The following is a 21,438-nucleotide window of genomic DNA, read 5'->3' on the forward strand; positions in this document are numbered from 1 at the left end:
AACCTAAACTTGCTTCTATTTAATTTTAATATTGGGCAACCAATGTAAACACTACAGAGGAATGGGTGCTCGGAATGTAGTATTACACTGTAATACCATAAGGTAGGGTTGGGGTTGCAGACCTCAGAAGCACCAATCTCTCTTTAGAAGTCCACCATTTACGTTTCGTTGCACCATCTGTCTTGTCACTGAAATAATGCAATCAACTTGAATATTAGTGACTGTCTGCAGGCTAAAAGGGCCATGCAGAGAAGTGATACAGCACCCACATGCACCTATATATTTTGTGGGTTGTCCCCGCTTCCCTAGCACTCCGTAATCGGTTGCAAAGGTGCCCCCAGGCCAAGCTTCCCATGCTGCTGAGGTTTGCTAAGAGACTGCACAGGTCACACAGGCACAAAGCTGCACCCATCATTGTGTTGCTCCCGGTCACACATCGAGGCACACACAGGCACTGGAGAAGCACCAGATCAGACACAAATGAGAGGGTGGAGATAGAGGGTGGGCACAGCCACCAGTTAGACCACCCACCCATATCCCCCAACCCCTGACCTCAAGTGAATCAAGCAGAGCCCAGGCAAATACCCATGCTCAGCTTCAGCAATAAAGATCTGACACTTGGAAACTTAAGCAAAACACATCAAACCCCATGGCCCCCTCACTTATCTTAGGAAGACATTTCAGACTCCAGCGATAACCCTTCTTCCGTTCATCATGTTTGGTAAGACGAACAGAGCCATAGAAGGATAAGGCACAGACAATAAATGGTGGTGGTGGCTGCACAGTTAACAAATGTACATTACTAATGTAAAACATGTTATTGTTTGCATCCAGAGTCATATGCATACATTTTTAGGCAATTGAAATCGGATGGGTGTTCATACTTGCATGTCAGGAGAGTGATTGTAAGGGTAGGGGCAGTTCTCACAACAGTGCTTAAGTGTGTGGTTTCTGAGTGGTTTTATAATTGAAGGAGAGCATTAACTGATTGTAGCACTGAGGCTGCACTAGAATAGTCTCATTAGAATGTCTAAAGAAGTTAGATGCCCCCACACAAGTAAGTTTGCCCCTCTCCAGTCGTCGCTGAAGTGAGCACCTCTTTCCAAATTTTGGGGGGCGCCAATGATGCTTCCTACCTGGGGTGCAATCTGGTCTAAGACCGGCCCTGCACGTGTTGGCTGACTTCTAATATTAAATATGGCACCAACAATGGTTTTCAAGACTGCTTTATTATGACAATAGTTACTTATTGAATAACCTAGCGCTAAGGTGAACAGGGCTCACTCTTCTATTCGAAAACTAACACTTGAAGTACTAGATGAAGTGGAGTGATCTACCCATTCTACTGCCCTGCAATTACTTGATAATTGTGTACTATGGTTTGATATTGGGGCATGTGACATGGCCGAAGCCCTAGGTTTGAATGGGAACATTTATTTTGCTTATGGCTATGGCCTGAAGTCCTGTACTGAATTACAACAAACTTGCCTAAGCAGCATCAGTAAGGACCTGAAAGGATGCTTTTGTAAATCTGTTTTGTATTTTATTTTTCCAAAATGTCCAAATGTAAGCACATAAAATTGTGATATATGTTTGGTGCATGGACAATGGGCCTAGCCCTCGGCAAGGACAAATGCCTGCTCCGATGTAATCATTGGGGCATGTGGCATGGCCGAAACTCTAGGTTTAAATGGGAAAAATAAATCTGCCTGGGGCTGTAGCCCCGAGTGCTGGACAGGATTGTAGCAAATTTGTGTGAGGTTCATTAGCAAGTACCTGAAAGGATGCTTTTGCAAATCTGTCGTTTGTTTTACTCTTTTGAAAGGGTCAAAACATAAGTACAAAAAATAGTGATATTACTTTTCTGCTGTGGGCAGTGGGCCTGGCCCTGGGCAAAGACAAATGTTAACTCTGATTTACCTATGGAGGCATGCGGATTGGCCCGGCTCCATGCCCCATGGATTGTGGAGACTGGCCATGCAAGCCACAAGCACTGGCCATTGGTTATATTATGAGGGTATGGTGGACACTGAACTAGGATGCTGGGTAGGTGCAGTGGATGATGGGGGTGGTTTCGTGGGGCTGGGGTCATGGTCGAGCTTCATGCCCTAGGCAATTGAACAATGACTTGAATCCCCAGCAAGCGCTGCTGAAAACTATATACATAAGTATGCGTTGCAAAAAATATGTTTCTTAAAGGAGGTTTATAGCTGTTTAATATATTTCAAAAAAGGTAGCAGGTCCTCCTCTACAGAAAGAATATGGCATGATAACCTGTTCTGAGATGAGAGTTTGCAGCAGACACTTTTTGCTCACTATGCCATTCACAGATGGCAGTCCAGCACCAAAATGCTATGGCAATTCCCTTCTCAACAAGAGTACCGACAGCAACCCCATACACATGTGTCAGCCTGTTGGCCCTCATCAGTGAGGTGAAGCTGTGCCTCTCTGAACACAGTGCGCAGGGAGTCCACGTCTGCTTGCCGCTGCTGGCTCAAATTTGGTAAAAATCCGTCCACCGGTTTGAACTGTAGGCAGAAGCAACATTTTTTTTTCATTGCTTCTATGAGGATTTCCATACATTTTGGGATCCCCCTTTTTGCCCCACCTTGACACAATCGCCCCAAACTATAAAAACCCATTCTGAGGTGGCAATATACTTTGTTTGCAAAGTTTGGTGAAGATTCATCCAGGGGGGCAAAATTATAAGCCGTCCAATAGGTGCTATTTCTATGAATTGAGCATCTTTACCATAACTACAGGGTCACTACCGCAGGCCCTGTAATTCAGGGAAAACATTTTAGTTGGGGGGATGTTAAGGTGAGAAGTTAATGCAACGAAACCCTGAAATGTCACGTGCAAGGAGGGCTAGCATAATGTTTCTCATTCTAGAGGCTAGTGTCCAGGATTACACAGTATTTGTGCTGTATGTAGGTCGAGGAGAATAGTGAGGCTCAGCCTCCGAGTGGAAGATGGGCATCATTGTGGATATTGTAAGGAAGGCTTGGTATTGAAGTATAACAGACACAAGTGACCACTGTTCAATGTGTTTATTTTATCTAAACCGAAATCTAAGATGCGAGCAAGCTAAAACCTTCAAATAATAATAATGCAGTCCTAGCGGAGTCTTGACAAAATAAAGTGACCTATCCTAAACAAAAACTATTGCCAATCCTTACTGCTAAGTTACACATAGTGTGAGATAATGTTCATGAAAAAGATAGAAGTGTTCTCAAAATGATAAGTCAGGATGTTCAGGCCAATGGCCTCCCTTCCCTAGGTTTTCAGCACAGGACAAGGTGGTTCACTTGAGCATAGCACACTCTTGGGCTTCTCCGGCACAATGACACAGTTCCATTATCAACATCAGTGCCTTCTGTGCCCAGTTCTCTTGTGTTATCGAAGTCCCTTGATTCAGAAGTCCTGATGTACCAAAAACAAATGAAAGGTACTTTCAAAAATACGCACGTCAGGTGAATCACTCTTCCCCATGGATCTCCTGCTTCCGAGCTCAGATCATTTTTATACAACTAGTCTTCCCCAGCTGGACTCGGACCAGTTTCAGTTCAATTTGTTGGCATCCCACAAAGGGTACACATTTGCCACAACAATACCTTTACGCAGGTGACTCATGGTTCACCCCGGCTCCCCCTCTTCCTGGCTCAGATCCCCTTTTGACTTTTACAGGTTGTATTCACTATTGAAGACTTTCCAATGTGCACAGGGTTTGCCGTGACCCGTTGCAGGACCACTTTGATTTCCCGTTTCCGCAAGTTTTCGCTCATTGTAAAGCAAGGGTTCCATTCTCCTACCTTTCTCTCTGTCGGGTTCACACTTGCGTTTGTAATCACAGTTCACAATTTTACATTCTTAGTTGGATACCTTACAGAGACCTTTCGAATGAGCACCCAAGTGGCGCTGCACCACTTTGTATATGGATCCACTTTAGATGTTTCCACTTGCAGCCTTGGTTCTAACACAGACCAGTCTGCTATCAGTTTCCCTGACTCACTAGGTGTGTTGACCTTGTTGGAGTGGCTTTGTTGTCAGAACCAAAGACAGTGCCACAGCAGCAATCACTCCTCTCCTACCTCGGCTGTCGATGCAGGAAAGCCCCGGGTACCATTGACACACAATGCACATGTCATTCCCAGTCTTATTGTTAGGGAGAATTTTCATCAATCTGCTAATTCCCTTCTACTTTAAAGACCCTCAGCACTTTTGCTGGACTTTAGGACTTTTCATTTCTAACCTGGAGAAGTGAGACATTTTCCCTACTCTCTCATGTATTTTTTCATTGATTTGAACACTGTGTTTCTTTTTATTTTAGAAACTGACAAACTCCATAGACATCATCTTTTTACATTGTGTCACACAGCACCTTGAGTGCAGTGACACAGGGAAGTCTTCCGGATTTCCCAAAGGTTTAAATACCTTCGCTTGATTAAACTACTGTTTCCAAGAGCAGTGAAGTGAAATTGACTTTACTTACATTGTAACTTTCTAGACCCAGCACACTCGATCGTACAATAGGGTGCTGGAGGGGTTACTTAGTATCCCCTTTGTCTAATTTCTCATGTAACATTTTTATGTTACCCTTTCTATGAGTAATGGCTGTTGCCAGTGGTTTACTTTTCCCGACCATTGTGTGTTTCTACCGCATGCTGCAATTGCAGCGGCAGTAAAGCACCCATGGGTGCCCATTTTGTCAACCTTTCTCAATTTCTTGTTGGAAAGGTCTTTCTTGATATGCACTATGCGCGACAAACGAGGTTTGGTCCCTTTGCACATTTTGTGTTTGGCGGGTTTCTATGCTGAAGCCTGCCTTGGGCTCCAGCGTGCACCTTTTTCTGGACCGGCACATTCTGAGTCGGGATGCCGGTAATACCGGCACTACAAGTGACACGCCGCATCCGGCAACACCATTGCCGGTATCTGCGGAGTGACTCTGCAGCTTTGCCTGCCATACCGGCATGGTGTTACTAAGTGCACATTACAAACAGCACGGACGTGCAATTACCGGCATGGACATGCCGGTATCAATGGGCAATCGATGCTGGAAGCACTGGTATTGCGGACCAAGCATTAAGTAGAATCATGTGTGTAGAACCATGCCACAGGTGCAAATAATCAGCACAGGTGCCACCAATCAGCAGTTCTAAAGCACAAAACACCCCACACTGCTAGCAGTAGTAGTAGCAGTACTTGAGCTGGAGGCGATGCCTGTAGGACTATTACTTGAAGATGCAGGGAGGCAAAGGATGCATGAGGAGAAGGAGGGCCATCATGGCCCAGCAAAACACCATTGCCCAGACTGTGGCACCATGCTGACATCCACCAGTTCCTTGTTTAAGGGCCACTAAACTATTGAAAATGCAGATCCACACCGTGTACCGACTAGACAGGGACACCATCATCAATATAGTGGACCTGATCCATGATGACCTGGTCAGCCTCATAAATACACGCACATCCATCCCTCCCTTGCTCAAGGTAGTGTCCATGCTACACTTCCTTGCCACAGGCACATACCAGCACACAGTCCCAGAGCCGCATTGGATATCTCAACCCTGTTCCAGGTCATTCATGTACTTTTGCGGCACGTTTGAGACCACATCAGTCTACCCAGAACAGCAGACCAAGTAAATCTCACAAAAATAGCCTTCCATGCCCTTGCTTACATACCGAACATCATTGGTGCCTTGGACTGCACATGCGTGGAGCTGGTGGCCATGCATGCTGTGGAGGCTGTGTACCACAACAGTAAACTATACCATTCACTGAACATGCAGATGGTGTGTGATGCCCGCCTCATCATCACCCATTGCTGTGCCAGATTTCCCGGTTCCACCCATGACTCCATGGTGCTGCGCAACTCCACGCTGCCTCGGTACATGGCACATTCAGGTGTGCAGTGAACATTGCTGCTGGGTGAGTCCAACTACAAGGCCATGAGCACATTTGAATGGGGGTGGCATGAAACAGCATAGTGTACCTGGCTGCTGGGTGAGTCCAACTACAAGGCCATGAGCACATTTGAATGGGCGGGGCATGAAACAGCATAGTGTACTTGGCTGCTGGGTGAGTCCAACTACAAGGCCATGAGCACATTTGAAAGAAGGGTGGGCATGAAACAGCATACTGTACCTGGCTGCTGGGTGCGTCCAACAACAAGGCCATGAGCACATTTGAATGGGCGGGGGAATGAAACAGCGTAGTGTACCTGGCTGCTGGGTGAGTCCAACTAAAAGGCCATGAGCACATTTGAATGGGGCGGGGCATGAACCAGCATAGTGTACCTAGCTGCTGGGTGACTCCAACTACAAGGCCATGAGCACATTTGAATTTGGGCCACGTCTAAAACACATCACCAGTGGCTGTGCACATTGAATGCTTCATTCTATCTTATATCCCGCTTACCTGTGCTCCTTAAACAACAAAAACACCATGAAATGGAACATGTGCAGGATAGGGAGTGTAAATGGGAATGGTTGCCATGAATAGGACTAATTCTCATGATTCAAGCCAATAGTACTACACGTACGGTCAGTAAATGAAATGGGGCAAGTATGTACTTTGTGTTGTGCGTGCATTAAACATGAAAGTGTACAGGTGTGACTGAAGCTGTTACACAGTTATAGCATGCCTGAGTGCAAGGCCTTGACAGGCGTGCTACAATTTTAGAAATCGATCCAGTGCATGCATGCAAGCATTTATTCTGTACAACTGTGAACAAGAAAACAACATGCACCACAATGCACCACAACAGATTGAAAACATGAAGCAATAACACAGTCAATCAAACACACAAGACCTGAGGGACAGACAGAGAGCAATACTGCACCCACCCACATAACAGTGTTTGTGAACACACCAATTGTCCATGTCCCCTGCCTGTTAGAACCACACTTGCTTCTCATTTCTAATGTAAAAGTGCACTAGTACATGGACTTCTTGTCAACTTTTCCGTCATAATACAAGAATGATAGCTTCAGCTTTTCAATTTCTGCCTTTTGTATTACAAAGGTCAGAGGTGATGTTGCCTGTGAATGGCCCAAGTGAATGCCACTATACACCACACCCCCCACACACATTTTTACATACTGAATTCCAGGACATATGTTAGCTGTACTAAATAATGCATGTGCATGTGTGTCCACTCAAATGAACACTGTAGAGCATGTGTCAACATGACATGGACAGAGGAAAGACATTGTACACTTAATGTTGCCCCCCTGCAGGTGATGCTGGTTACCCGCTGTTGCCATGGTTGATGACACCCGTGAGGCACAGGTGTATAATGTTATACGTTGATAGTCGTGAAGATATAAGAGACCTCCGTCCCCAAGTGCCGCACAGGGAGAATCGCTAATCACTCCCTGTGCAACCTTTGAGGCCACAGGTGGAGAGATCCGAGGCCGGAACCGAAGTACTGGGAGCCCCAAGGCAGCTGTAAAAAATACAATGATTAAATACCAAGCAAGCAGGGTACTATATGCATAAAACAAAGAATGGCCAGGGTCTTACCAGATATCCGATGAAAGGGAAGATGGGCCTGAGAGATGGTTCCGGGACTCACGTAGGCAAGGAACCCACCCTAAAGGATAGGTCAGGATGTGTTCAGCCAATCTCCACCTGGAGAGTGTTGTGGTCCCTCGATAGTTGGGTGACAACTACCACCTGGGAAGTATGATTTATTGTACAAGGATGCGGCCTGGGAAATCCAAAGGTGTCCGTTGAGCAAAAACAAGGTATGAAGCCAGGAAAGGCAGTCCGAATCCAGTGGAGGAACAAAGAGCAAGATCCAGAAGAAGTCTGTGATTCAGTCCGAGGTCAGAAGCCGAGAGAAACAGGAGAGCCGAAGTCGTCGTAGCCGAACGTGATCCACAAGAAGTCCGAAAACAAGAGCCAGATTCAAGGATGCCAGGTAAGCGGGTTTATTCAGCCAAAACAGGGTCTCCGAGGAAAACAGCTGTGAAGCGCGGTATACCAGCACTGCCCGGCTTAAATATGGTTACTTCCTGGTCACATGACACGGAATGGAATCACGTGACCGTGAGCCTGGGGCACATGACCGCATAACGTCACGTGATCGGGTCGCAACGGAATGAGCACTTGTCTTCCTGCTCGAGCGGCTGCCTAATCTCCATGGCAACTGCCAATGGAGAAACGGCCGCAAGCGCGACTGCAGGGTGTATGGCGATTGCTTCGCCAGCGCGCGAGCCAAACTGGGATGCCTGCGTGAGCCCCTGGAAACAGGTGACTGGGAGAAGGTGGTTATCTGAGTGGTTGGCGGGGCATGGCCGAAGGAATGACCTGAGGACATGACTGAGGACATGACAGAGCCCCCCCCCAAAGGCCCACGACCCCGTGGGCACGAAGGATGCTCCCGATGGAAACGAGAAACCAACCGGGGGGCATGGACATCTGAGGCAGGGACCCAAGAACGCTCCTCTGGACCATAACCTAACCAATCGACCAGGTACTGCAGTCGACCCCTATGGAGACGTGAACCCAGAATATCCGAGACCTCGAAAACGTCAGGAGAATCCAGGGAAACAGGGGCAGGAGAAGGGCGAAGACGAGTCGAGGAGGGACAGGGCTTGAGGAGGGAGGTATGGAACACAGGATGAACCCGCCAGGACGATGGGAGAACCAGGCGATAGGCCACTGGATTGATGACCCGGGAAACAACATAGGGACCCACAAAACGGGGCAACAGCTTTCGACAACCCTTCAAGTGGAGGTGCCGGGAGGACAACCAAACTCGGGAACCAACGGGATACAAAGGGGCCACGGTGCGCCTAGCGTCTGAGGAGGCCTTCATGGAAGCCTGCGCTTCCTGCAAATGAATGAGGACCTGGGCATGGAGGGACTCCATATCCCTAACGCAAGTGGCTGCGGCGGGGTTATCGGAGGGAGAAACGTCGGGAACAGGAAGGACTAGGGGATGCTGGCCATACATGGTGTAGAATGGAGAGAAACCAGTGGCAGAATGCGTAGCGTTGTTATAGGCAAATTCAGCATACCGGATGTTCTGCAACCAGGACGATTGCTGTTGTAACAACAAACAACGCAGATACTGTTCCATGGATTGATTTGTTCGCTCCGTCTGACCATCGGTTTCCGGATGGTAAGCGGAGGAGAACCGTGCATCGATGCCTAGCAGAGCGACCAAGGCACGCCAGAAACGGGAGGTGAACTGAGAGCCACGATCGGACACTAGGACAGACGGAAGGCCATAAAGACAAAAAACAGAGTCAAAGAACAGCTTGGCCAAGGTAGGGGCAGAAGGAATTCCTCGGCAAGGGACAAAACGGGCCATCTTGGTGAAAACATCGACCACCACCCATATAGTGTCATAACCATGGATTTTGGGTAAATCGGTCACGAAGTCCATGCTCAGGGTGTGCCAGGGTTTTGGTGGCAAAGGCAAGGGGTGCAAAAGACCCAACGGACGACCCCTACGATGTTTGCCCTGAGCACAGACTGAGCACGAGTCCACGTAACAAGCCACGTCACGTCTCATGGAAGGCCACCAACACCAGCGTTTCAAGAGGTCTAGGGTACGGGCCTGGCCCGGGTGTCCATTGATCGGGGCGTCATGAGACCACTCCAGGGCTAGGTTTCTGGTGTCAGTGGTAGGGAGGACTAGACGGTCCTGTACATATGGCAGACCGTTGTGATAGGAGGGATCCCATTCCGACAGTTGGTCGGGGTGTTTTTTGACCCACGAACGGATCTCTTCCAATAGCGTCATAGGGGGTGTACAAGAGCAGACGACATAGGTATGAGTGTATCAGGGAACACTGGTAGCGAAACCCCCCCGGGGGAGTGGGACAAAGCGTCGGCCTTGCTATGCTCAGAGCCAGAACGATGTTTAATCTGGAAGTCAAAAGCGGCGAAGAACAGGTGCCATCTGACCTGTCTGCTGTTTACGCATTTTAATGCCGCCAGGTCTTGCAGGTTTCTGTGGTCGGTATAAACCGTAACTTTGTGTTTGGCCCCTAACAGGTGATGACGCCAGGTACGAAAAGCGTCCATTACCGCCAGTAGCTCTTTTTCGGTGACGGTATAGTGGGTTTCTGCAGGGTTGAACTTGCGTGAATGGAAAGCTACAGGATGAAGCCGCCCGGTAGTGGGACAGGCTTGTGACAGGATCGCCCCCAATGCGAAAGAAGAGGCGTCCGCCTCGACAACGTACGGTTGGTCAGGGTCGGGGTGTTGGAGCACCGGGGCTGTGGTAAAGGCGTTTTTTAATGCCTCAAAGGCCTGCTGGTGTATTTCCTGCCACTCGAACGGGACAAGAGGACTGGTAAGGGATGTGAGAGGCGATACAAGAGAAGAAAACCCAGAGATAAAACGCCGATAGAAATTAGCGAAACCTAAAAAGGACTGCAATGCTTTTAGGGTTTTAGGAGTTGGCCATTCGAGGACCGCTCGTACTTTTGTGAGATTCATGGCTAGGCCACCAGGTGTGATGTTAAACCCCAAAAACTCCACTTTGGATACATGGAACAAACACTTCTCGGGTTTTACAAACAGTGAATGCTTACGCAGCCGGGACAACACTTCCCGTACATGTTGTATGTGTTCTTTCAGAGTGTGAGAAAAAATGAGTATATCATCAAGATACACCACCACAAGCATGTCTAATATATCCGAGAAGATGTCATTCATGAAATGTTGAAAGGTGGCCGGGGCGTTACATAAACCAAAAGGCATGACCGTATACTCATAAAGGCCATACCGCGTACAAAAGGCGGTCTTCCATTCGTCTCCCTTTCGGATGCGGACGAGGTTATAAGCCCCCCGCAAATCCAACTTGGTGTAAACGGAGGCATGGGTCAACCGATCCAAAAGAGGAGAAATGAGAGGGATTGGGTAACGGTTCTTAATAGTGACGGCATTGAGCCGACGATAATCAACACAAGGACGAAGATCGCCCTCCTTTTTGGGCACGAAGAATATGGGGCTCGCTGCAGATGATTTAGACGGTCGTATGTGGCCCAGACGCAGCGCTTTATCGATGTAATCCTTGAGGGTCAGATCCTCCGACAGGGACAAGGAATAGATACGGCCTGAAGGTATCACCGCCCCGGGAACCAAATCAATCGGGCAATCATATGGGCGGTGAGGAGGGAGTACTTCGGAGGAGCCCTGATCGAATAGCATGCCGTAATCCTGATAGTCCATAGGTATGTGTTTGGTGACTAAACCCACTATGTGTGCAATAGGGGGAATCTCGTCGCCCCGTATTGCCAGTTGGGCAACAGCACCAAGGGCCAATGCTGGGGTGTCCGTTTCTCTGTCCATAGGTAGGCAAAAGGTCTGACAGAGCTCGGATTCAAAATGTACGTGTCCTGTTCCCCAATCGATGTGCGGGTTATGTACCCGTAACCAAGGTATTCCTACGATGATGCCAAACTGAGGCATGGATATTAGATCAAAGTGGAGGGTTTCTTTATGGACTGATTGGATAGTCAGGGTGAGAGGGGCGGTCTGCTGCTTGACGGGGCCAGAAACAAGCTCTGTCCCGTCGACTGCTTGCACTGGTTCGGGTCGGGGTTTGTTGATCAAAGGTAGGTTTAATGTGTGGGCTAGAGTGATGTCAATATAGTTACCAGAGGCCCTGGAGTCAATAGTGATTTGTACGGGATGAATGATACCAGGGGCAGGCTGTATGGTGGCTTCTACTTGTATAGGCCTGATTTGACCAAATGACGGGTTTGAAAACCGGGGAAGGGCATGGAGAACTCGATCCTACCCCCGCATCTAGGATCGAGCTGGGCGAAAATCCTGCTTCTTGGGTTTGGGCTTTCGGGGACATTCCTTTACTAAATGACCTCCCAAGCCACAATAAAAACAGGCGTTCTCAGCCCTTCTGCGCTCCCTTTCTCTTGAGGTGATGGGACTCCTAACACCCCCTATTTGCATAGGTTCACCGGACTCATTGCAAGACGAAGTAACGGCAGAGCTGGTAGTCTGGGAAAACCCGGCCTCAGCCCTGCGTTCAGAACGCTGTGCGTCCACTTGGAGAGCTAAGTCCACCAAAGCTGGAAACTGAACAGGTAGGGATGGTACCATGGCTAGAGCGTCTTTCATAGGGTCGCTTAGCCCTCTGTAGAATACAACCGCTTTTTTACTTTCAGGCCATGAGGTCTCAGCGGCCAGCTGATTGAATCGTGTGATATACTCAATGAGGGAGCCCTTACCCTGGGACAAGTCCAGCAATTCTAGATCATGTGATTGTGCTTTATATCTAGTGTCAAATACTCTGGACATTTCTGAGACTAGCTGGTCAAAATCATAGAGGGCCGGATGATCTGTTTCTAACAGGGGGTTTGCCCAAGCAGCAGCCGTACCGGCTAGGTGGGACAGAGTAAACGCCGCTTTGGTGGTAGGATCCGGGAAAGCAAGGGGCCGGCACAAAAAATGCAGTTTGCACTGATTAAGAAAAGTCCTAAACTTCCTCGGGTCCCCATGGAACTTTTCAGGGGCGGCCAAAGGAAAGGGAGAGGGAAGAACCACCGGAATGGGTGCTAGGGGGGCCGGGAGTGGGTGTGCAAGGGGTGCTGGTGCTGGATTGTCACCGAGTTCCGGATCTGCGGGTAAGGGGTGTTGGGCGCTCTGTAATAGGTCGAGACGCTGATGAACTGCAGTATTAGCAGCCACCATGTCGGCCCGTAGTACCGTAAGTGCTTGGATGACAGCGGCCAGGGGGTCTTCGGCGGCACCCTCCATATCTTACACGACAGGCTTCACAGTCTGTTATACGTTGATAGTCGTGAAGATATAAGAGACCTCCGTCCCCAAGTGCCGCACAGGGAGAATCGCTAATCACTCCCTGTGCAACCTTTGAGGCCACAGGTGGAGAGATCCGAGGCCGGAACCGAAGTACTGGGAGCCCCAAGGCAGCTGTAAAAAATACAATGATTAAATACCAAGCAAGCAGGGTACTATATGCATAAAACAAAGAATGGCCAGGGTCTTACCAGATATCCGATGAAAGGGAAGATGGGCCTGAGAGATGGTTCCGGGACTCACGTAGGCAAGGAACCCACCCTAAAGGATAGGTCAGGATGTTTTCAGCCAATCTCCACCTGGAGAGTGTTGTGGTCCCTCGATAGTTGGGTGACAACTACCACCTGGGAAGTATGATTTATTGTACAAGGATGCGGCCTGGGAAATCCAAAGGTGTCCGTTGAGCAAAAACAAGGTATGAAGCCAGGAAAGGCAGTCCGAATCCAGTGGAGGAACAAAGAGCAAGATCCAGAAGAAGTCCGTGATTCAGTCCGAGGTCAGAAGCCATGAGAAACAGGAGAGCCGAAGTCGTCGTAGCCGAACGTGATCCACAAGAAGTCCGAAAACAAGAGCCAGATTCAAGGATGCCAGGTAAGCGGGTTTATTCAGCCAAAACAGGGTCTCCGTGGAAAACAGCTGTAAAGCGCGGTATACCAGCACTGCCCGGCTTAAATATGGTTACTTCCTGGTCACATGACACGGAATGGAATCACGTGACCGTGAGCCTGGGGCACATGACCGCATAACGTCACGTGATCGGGTCGCAACGGAATGAGCACTTGTCTTCCTGCTCGAGCGGCTGCCTAATCTCCATGGCAACTGCCAATGGAGAAACGGCCGCAAGCGCGACTGCAGGGTGTATGGCGATTGCTTCGCCAGCGCGCGAGCCAAACTGGGATGCCTGCGTGAGCCCCTGGAAACAGGTGACTGGGAGAAGGTGGTTATCTGAGTGGTTGGCGGGGCATGGCCGAAGGAATGACCTGAGGACATGACATATAATAATATTCAAATACTATTATTAAAAACTTTACCAGTGCCAACAAAAGAGAGATGTGTCTACCAGTCATCAATTTGATCCATAACGATTCTGTGATTACTGCTGTCATGGAGTAAATGTAGGGTTCAAAGGCCACTATTCTGTCCCTCACGTGGTGATCACATTCCATAACCAGATGGTGTAAAGTTTCTGGTACCTGGGAGAAGCGCCGATGGAATGTTTAGTTGGGGTCCTAGTATCTCCATTGTTGGTAGACAATTGCATCTAAATTGAGGTACCATTGTCGGTACTTTGCCAATGGAAACTTCATCAAGTCAGGTCTAAGTTATTTTTGAGAGAGATATAAATGAGCCCAGATCTGATACTTTTAAAAATCTCTGCAAATCCTGGATGTCTCAAATCCTGTCCCATTATTTCACTGTCAGGTCCATTTTGTCCATGTACACTGTAAGAGGATTCAATTCAACACTACAGCTAAGTCAATGCCTAGTCTGGGATACTGAATGGAAACCCTTATTGATATATCTTTATGTCCAGTTCTTGAGTTCTGGATGACTACCCCTATATAGCACCCCCCTCTTAGAATCCCCCTGACTCCACTGAACCAAGAAGTACTTCTGTTTTGCAAGTTTAAAAGGTTTATTTGAGAATTTAAACAATATATATATATATATATCACACTTTATAATAAATTAATATCTGATAGTACACTTAGACATATGATGTTGATCAACAATGGGTAATCTGGCACTAGCACACTTCTTTACAATCAATGAGGAGTTAGTATAGGATGGATAAAGTAGCAAAACTACTTTTATGATTTCAAGGGAAAAGCAATGAGGAATAAAATGCAGTACAGAAATACTTGATATGATTTTAGCAAAAGATAAAATAATCACTTTTTCTCTGGCAATTCACCCCCCTCCCCATGCAATGCAAGAAATGGAAGGAGATGGAAGTAACACACACAGTTCTTAGGAATGCAATCAAATATAATTCAGTTCACCCCAGCAAGCTTAGACCACAGATAGAAGTTTGAAACACAGGCCCAAAATGCTTTTAAAAGGTGATGGCAATGAAGTGAGAAATATGCTGAAAATGGTTTTAATTCTCTTTAGGAGGTTCAGGGGGAGTGGTAGCTACTTGGGATAAGTTCAGGCTCACTTTAGCAATGATTCAGAGATGGTGATTAAGAGGCAAACAAATTTTTAGCAAGGAAAGAAATGACTGCTGATGGTTACACGTGGCTGGATTTTTAACCAAATCGCAAATCGCGGTAAAATTCGCGAGTGCGTGAATCGTGATTGCGGAAAAAGTATAAGGAGTAGGAAGTCGGTTCTAGTTAAAGTTGAACCAAGTTCGTAGCCCAAACGGTTCCAGAGATACGGACGATTTAATAAAGGTAGTTTTTCGGATTTAAAGTAAACTCAAAATGACAAGTGACAACTTCTAGGAGGCAGTTCTGGTTAGATTAAAATAGTTTGGATTAGATTATTTTAAACTAAAAAGCTTATTTCTGTCACAATCTGACCTAAGTACTCACAATATATTTTGGAAGGACTGGACCTCGTCACGGATCTGATCAATCAAGCTAGCGGCACGTCACAGCGATCTGGTCTCTGGGTCTGCGGTTCTGCACGGTCTGGTCTGGTCTGGCACTGGTCTGGTCTGTCCGGATACAGCGGTCTCTGCACGGCTCCTGGATCTCTGCACTGGTCCTGGCAAAAGTTCTTGGCAAGGGATTCAAGCAGCTCGCCCAGCTGTGAGTAGCTTGCAATGATTGGAGGCCTGCTGCAGAGAACTCACCTTGTGGTGTTAGGCCTCTGATTTAGGTTCAAAAGTATATGTTCTAGGTTCTGGAGTATGTAGCTGGAGTCAGTCTGGAACTGGTATCTTCTGGATGTTGTGTTGTCCGGCAAAACGCTCCGCAGCAACTGGATTTGAATCCCTCTACCTGTCCCAGCAGTCTCTTTTTATGTGCTTTGAAAATGGGTGTGTGCCTGGGCCTAGCTAAGCCTGCCCCTCTCTACTTGTCATTGGCCCAATTCTCCCCTCTCCCATGATTGGGGGAAGGAAATGTGAGTCAGAGTGATGCTGTAGGTTTTATGGGTCAGAGCATCCTCCCATGGTCAGTTTTCCCACAAATCTATATTTGATTCAAATACATCCTTCCCAGATATACAATTTGTTGAAATTACATGTGCACATTATATATTCCCTATGGTCCATGCTTGTCCGCCTCTGATCTTCCTGGGGGCTTGCATTCAGAAATGGCAACATTTTGCGCTTTTTAACTGGTTTTGCAATATCGGACACTTACCCAAAATTACACACATGTGCGCAAGGAGTATGGACATTAATTGATGAAGTGTCAGATTTTTAACATGCAGACATTTGGAGTGACAACCTCTTTTCCGCTCGTAACCCCCCAGATCATACCACCGGGTCCTAAAACCTCTTAAAATGTGGGTAGAAAAATCACAAGAATTATGGTATCATTTAGATAATTTTGACAAGTCCGCACCATGAGTTATACATCTTTCTTAAAATCATATTCTGGCCAACAGGGGTGTGTCTTCCCAGGTCACATGGTGGAGAAACCAGTCTATCCACTTTCTTTAAGCTCAGCCTGTCCTCAGAGGGGGCTGCCCCTCCCCGTTTCTGCCAAGAGGAAGCCACTTTTACGACGCCCCCAATATAATATTTGCCTGAGTCCAGGACAGGCCTTTGTTCAACTCCCTGTAGCTGCTCCACCCCTAATATAATCAGAGAGGTGACAACTCCTTTTGGCAAGGGGAAGAGTGGCTGAGCAGGTTTTAACTCCTGTGGGGGTAGATGTCAGGCAGAATTGGAATCTCTTTAAGCCAGTTTTTAGCTACATGTCATTTTTTTGTTCCCAGTTTAAATCACTTATGATTTTTACATACACATTAAATAATTACTTCCTTCAAGTCATTTCAGAATATAGTTTTACATTGTATCCACCTCTTAGCAAGTCTTTCCTTGGTCTGGTTTTGTTTCATTTGTTCAGTTTTACACAAAAGTCTGGTGGTTTTAAAACGCCGGCTTTCTGATAGTGGTGAGTACTGGTAATGCAACCATTTTTGGGATTTAAGAAAATGAATTCCCCACAGTTCTAGGTTGCTTTTGGCAATCAGCATTGTCGTTTCCAATGGTTTCAGGCTACTGTGTGGGTAGCCCAATGGTGGTTTTAGGCAGTGCCCTCCTGTGCTCACAACATAGGCAAAAATGGGTGGCAGCCTATTCTTCATGCATTTCCCTGTGCATTTTCTGGGAAGTTCTGGCCATCATGATGTTTTCCATGCCAGTACTGCACAGTTTTCCTATTCTGGCGTGCGTGTGGGCTTTTTGGCCATCTTGGATTTTCTAAGCCCACAGCACCAAATGTTGCAGCATGATAGCTCAAACGTGGGTCATGACACCCAACAAAGCCCCCCCACGCGACTGCACTTTGAATTTGAGTCGATGGAGAGTCGGGTGCACAGAAGGTTTTGATCCACGCACTGGTATGTCCGCATAATCTTCTTCCAATTCTGCAAATGGCACAGTTCAGCATCTTTTCCTCCATCCGGTACTGATCAATCGGTTCTCCTCGCCGGTCCTGATGGGAATATTGGGCGGTACCCCGGACCCTTTTGGCTCTCTGCTCTCGGTCTCTGGATTGTCCTCCTTGGCCAGTCTCCAGGTTTTCTTTCTCCTAGGACGACAAAGGAAAAGCGGCAATACCTATTCATTGACATTTCTCTCCCACCATTGATATAGTGGGGTGGCATATATATTTTAGAACTCAACAGATATGAACATGCACATTTTTTTTAAATTAAGCAACAGGAACACATAAACTTGGGAAACACAGAATTTGATAGGCTATATGTAGGATATTTTAGGGTTGGAATTGAATTACTCTGGAGCGGTACCCTCTGGGATTACAGAGGACTCCTCCAGTTGCTTCAAAGTGTGCCTGGGATGGCAACACTTCAACTGGTTTATGTGGACCCACTTGTCTTCCCCCTCTGCCAAACCGCCTTTGGGGATGCGGATCTTGTAGGCCACAGGGGAGATCTTGTCTATAATCTCAAAGGGTCCCTTCCATGTAGGCAAGAATTTTCGCTGTTTGGCCTGGTTCCTTTGGAAATTGTATAGATAGGCCCGATCACCCACCTTATATTCCTTTCGGGTAGTTTTTAAATCATAGTGGGTCTTCATGCTCTCGGCTGATCTTTCTAGATTCTGCTGAGCATAGGCAAAAGCATGCTGAAGGTGTTTCCTTAAATTCTCCACATACTCATGAATTGTGGAGGCATTTATCAACGTTTGCTCTTGGGTTCTTTAAAGCAAATGCTGGGGAAGCACCATCTTGCGTCCAGTCATCAACTCAAATGGTGACATTTTGGTTGCAGATGAAGGGGTAGATCTGATGGCCATTAGGACCAGAGGTAATCGGATATCCCAACTTGGCCCAGAATCTGCCACAAACTTTTTTAATATGCTCACAATGGTTCGGTTATATCTCTCTACTGCCCCAGAAGAAGCTGGCCGGTAAGCAATATGTAACTTCCTTTTGACCCCCAGTATCTCCCACATCTTTGTCATTACTTCACTGGTGAAGTGGCTACCCCTGTCTGACTCAATCCTTTGAGGTAGACCAAAACGGGAAAAGATGTGGTTAATCATCAGGGCAGCTGCTGTTTCTGCCTTGCAATTTGGGGCCAGGAGACATTCCACCCACTTGGGAAACAAGCATGTAACGGTCAACATGTACTTGTTTCCTGTAGACGAGCGAATCACAGGGCCTACAAAGTCGATTTGCAAATCTGACCATGGCAGTGTCATCCCCCTCTTTTGGAGAGGCGCACGGTGTGTGAGGGATGATGGCTGAAATTGTGCACACACAAGACACCCCTTCAAGTATTGGTCGAGGTCCTGCCCCATGTGTGGCCAGTATGCAACCTCTCTTAAGATTTCCAGTGTTGTGTGAAACCCCCTATGACCGGCGGTGGCCGCATCATGGGCGTGACTTAACATCAGGCTTCAGAATGAGGTAGGAACCACCCACTGATCATGGCCAGCTTGGGATTTCCTTACCAACAAACCATCTTGGATTCGGAACATTTTTGGACATTTTCTTTCCCAATGTAATCGGTATCCGTCAGGGGAAAGTTCTCAGGGTACTCAAGGTGTTGGTAAAACTTACCAATAATTGGATCCCCCTTCTGAGCTGTAATTATATCAGTATCAGGGGTCTCCTTACTCCATTGGGCAGTTGAAAGATCATTTTGAGCATTTGTCTGGGACTTAGTGATAGCGGTGAGCTGGATTTCCCCCAACAGGGACTCTATTTCGATTAGATCCCCTTGGATGGCCCCGGTTTTGGCCAGCTGATCAGCTAAGTCATTTCCTGTTTTGTCTGGTCCCTCTACTTTGGAATGACCCTTGATCTTTTTCCAGTAGATGGTCATCCCATTCGATGTGACCAGATCATCAATGTTTTGGATTAACTTCCCATGTTTCAAGGGTTTGTTGTTAGCACATAACATGCCTCTGGTTTTCCAATTAACCAGGTGCTCCACAAACCCGTTCAGTACATAATCCGAATCTGTGATTATGACCAGTTCGTGGAGTTGATGTTGGACAGCAGTGAGGAAGGCCTGATGCACAGCCATCAATTCTGCCACCTGACTACTTCGGGGACCAATTTTGTATCCAGCGGAGGGTTCTGGGAACTCCTTCACCCACGCATTCCCTACGCCAGCCACCAGTTCTTTCTCCCCGTCATTGTCAACATGGTAAGAGCATCCATCCACATAGACAGTGGGCATTCCCTCACACTTGTCTTCTTCAAAGACTTTGTGTGGGGAATTAAGGTATGCCTACATGTTGTCCTTGATTTTTGGACTTTCGTCCTCGAGACAGCTTTCTCCGGCACAATCATGCAAGTCAGCCAGACCTTGCGCGAGGGGACTCTTCTTGTTTTGGCCATATCTGACCTCCACAGGAAAGCCTTGCATTGACAGAATCCAGGAAGTAATTCGGGAATTACTCACATTTCTGGCCCGGATTCTGTCACTTTGGAGATATTGCAGAGGCTGGTGTGGAGTCTCCACTATGATGTGTTCCCCATGGATAAACGGGCGGTAATTCTTCAATGCCCACACCATTGCCAGGAGTGCCTTCTCACAATCGTTGAATTTTTCCTCCGCAGAGGATAAAGTTTTGCTCGCATAGGAGATTACTTTATTGACCTTGTAATGCTTTTGGTATAATACTGCGTCAAGCACGTATTAGAGAACCCCGTCTCCAGGAAGAACTCCTTGTTTCTGACAGGGTAAGCTAGGCAAGGTGCTTGTGAGAGGCTTCTTTTGAGTTGTCTTACAGCCTCGGATTGTTCTGGACCCCTTTCCCACTTGACCCCCCCTTCAGGAGATGAATCAGGGTACTGGTGATCTCTGCGTAGCCCTCAAAGAACTTTCTGCTTTAATTAGTCAGTCCAAGGAGGCTCCTTAGTTACCGCAGAGTTGTGGGGTCTTTCAGTTTCTGAAGTGCTCCACTTTCTTTTCCTGGGGACAGAGACCCTGAGGGGTAATCTCATGCCCCAAGAAATTAACACGGGTTCTACACCACTGTGCTTTCTGAAAGGAAAGTTTTGCACCGGCGGCCCTCAACTGGGTCAGAACATAACGGATCTCCGCTATGTGTTCCTCCACAGATGAACTTTTGGTGAGGACATCATCTACATAAGCCAGGTTACCCCTTGCACCCAGGTTGGGCATGGCCTTGTGTAGGAAAATGTTGAATTCATTGCCGGAGTTGAGGTATCCGAAGGGAGTCCGGGTCCATGTGTACTGCTGGCCCCCAAAGGTAACAGCCAGCTTGTATTGGTCCTCCCTACTGACAGGCACAGTCCAGTATCCATTGGTCAGGTCTATTGCAGTGAATACTTGTGACCCCTGGATCTGGGCCAGCCCTTGGTCAATGTAGGGCAGAGGCCATCGGGAAGTATGGTCCTGTTTGTTGAGCTCCCTGAGGTCGGTACAGAGTCTCCACTGGCCGTTTGGCTTCAATATTCCCAGCACCGGGTTATTGAAGGTGCTGTGAACTGGACGGATTATTCCCTGGGACTCCAGGTTCTTAATTATTTCAGTAAGGGACTCCATTGATGCGAGAGGCAAGCGATATTGCTTCACAAACACTGGAGTCATGCCAGGGTCCGTGGGGATTGTTGTTGTGTGGATGTCGGTGCGACCACAGTCATATGAGTCTACCGCAAAGAGATCTTGGAAATCCAAGAAAACTTGTTTCAACTTTTGCTTCTGTTCCAGAGTCACACAGGCATCAGCTAGATTGACTCTCTCTTCCACCATCTGCCCGAAGCCTGGAAAGACTTCTGGTTTGGCTATCTCAGCGGCCTCCTCCAGCTGGGTGGAGAAGTCCCTGGTCAGAGTGCTGATTTGGACTGGAGGCTTCAGGTGGGAAAGGCAGCCCTCATGGACCTGGAAAATCCCATCATCCCTCCTGAAGTCACAAGGCACATCTTCCTTACCATAAGGGCAAGACGTGTACACCAGGAAGTTCCCCCATGCCGGGTGAAAATCCTGTCTGGTGTTGTATTGTCCTCA

The sequence above is a fragment of the Ambystoma mexicanum genome, chromosome 5p, assembly GCF_040938575.1.
Source record: "Ambystoma mexicanum isolate Mex_15411 chromosome 5p, UKY_AmexF1_1, whole genome shotgun sequence".
Taxonomy (NCBI): Eukaryota; Metazoa; Chordata; class Amphibia; order Caudata; family Ambystomatidae; genus Ambystoma; species Ambystoma mexicanum.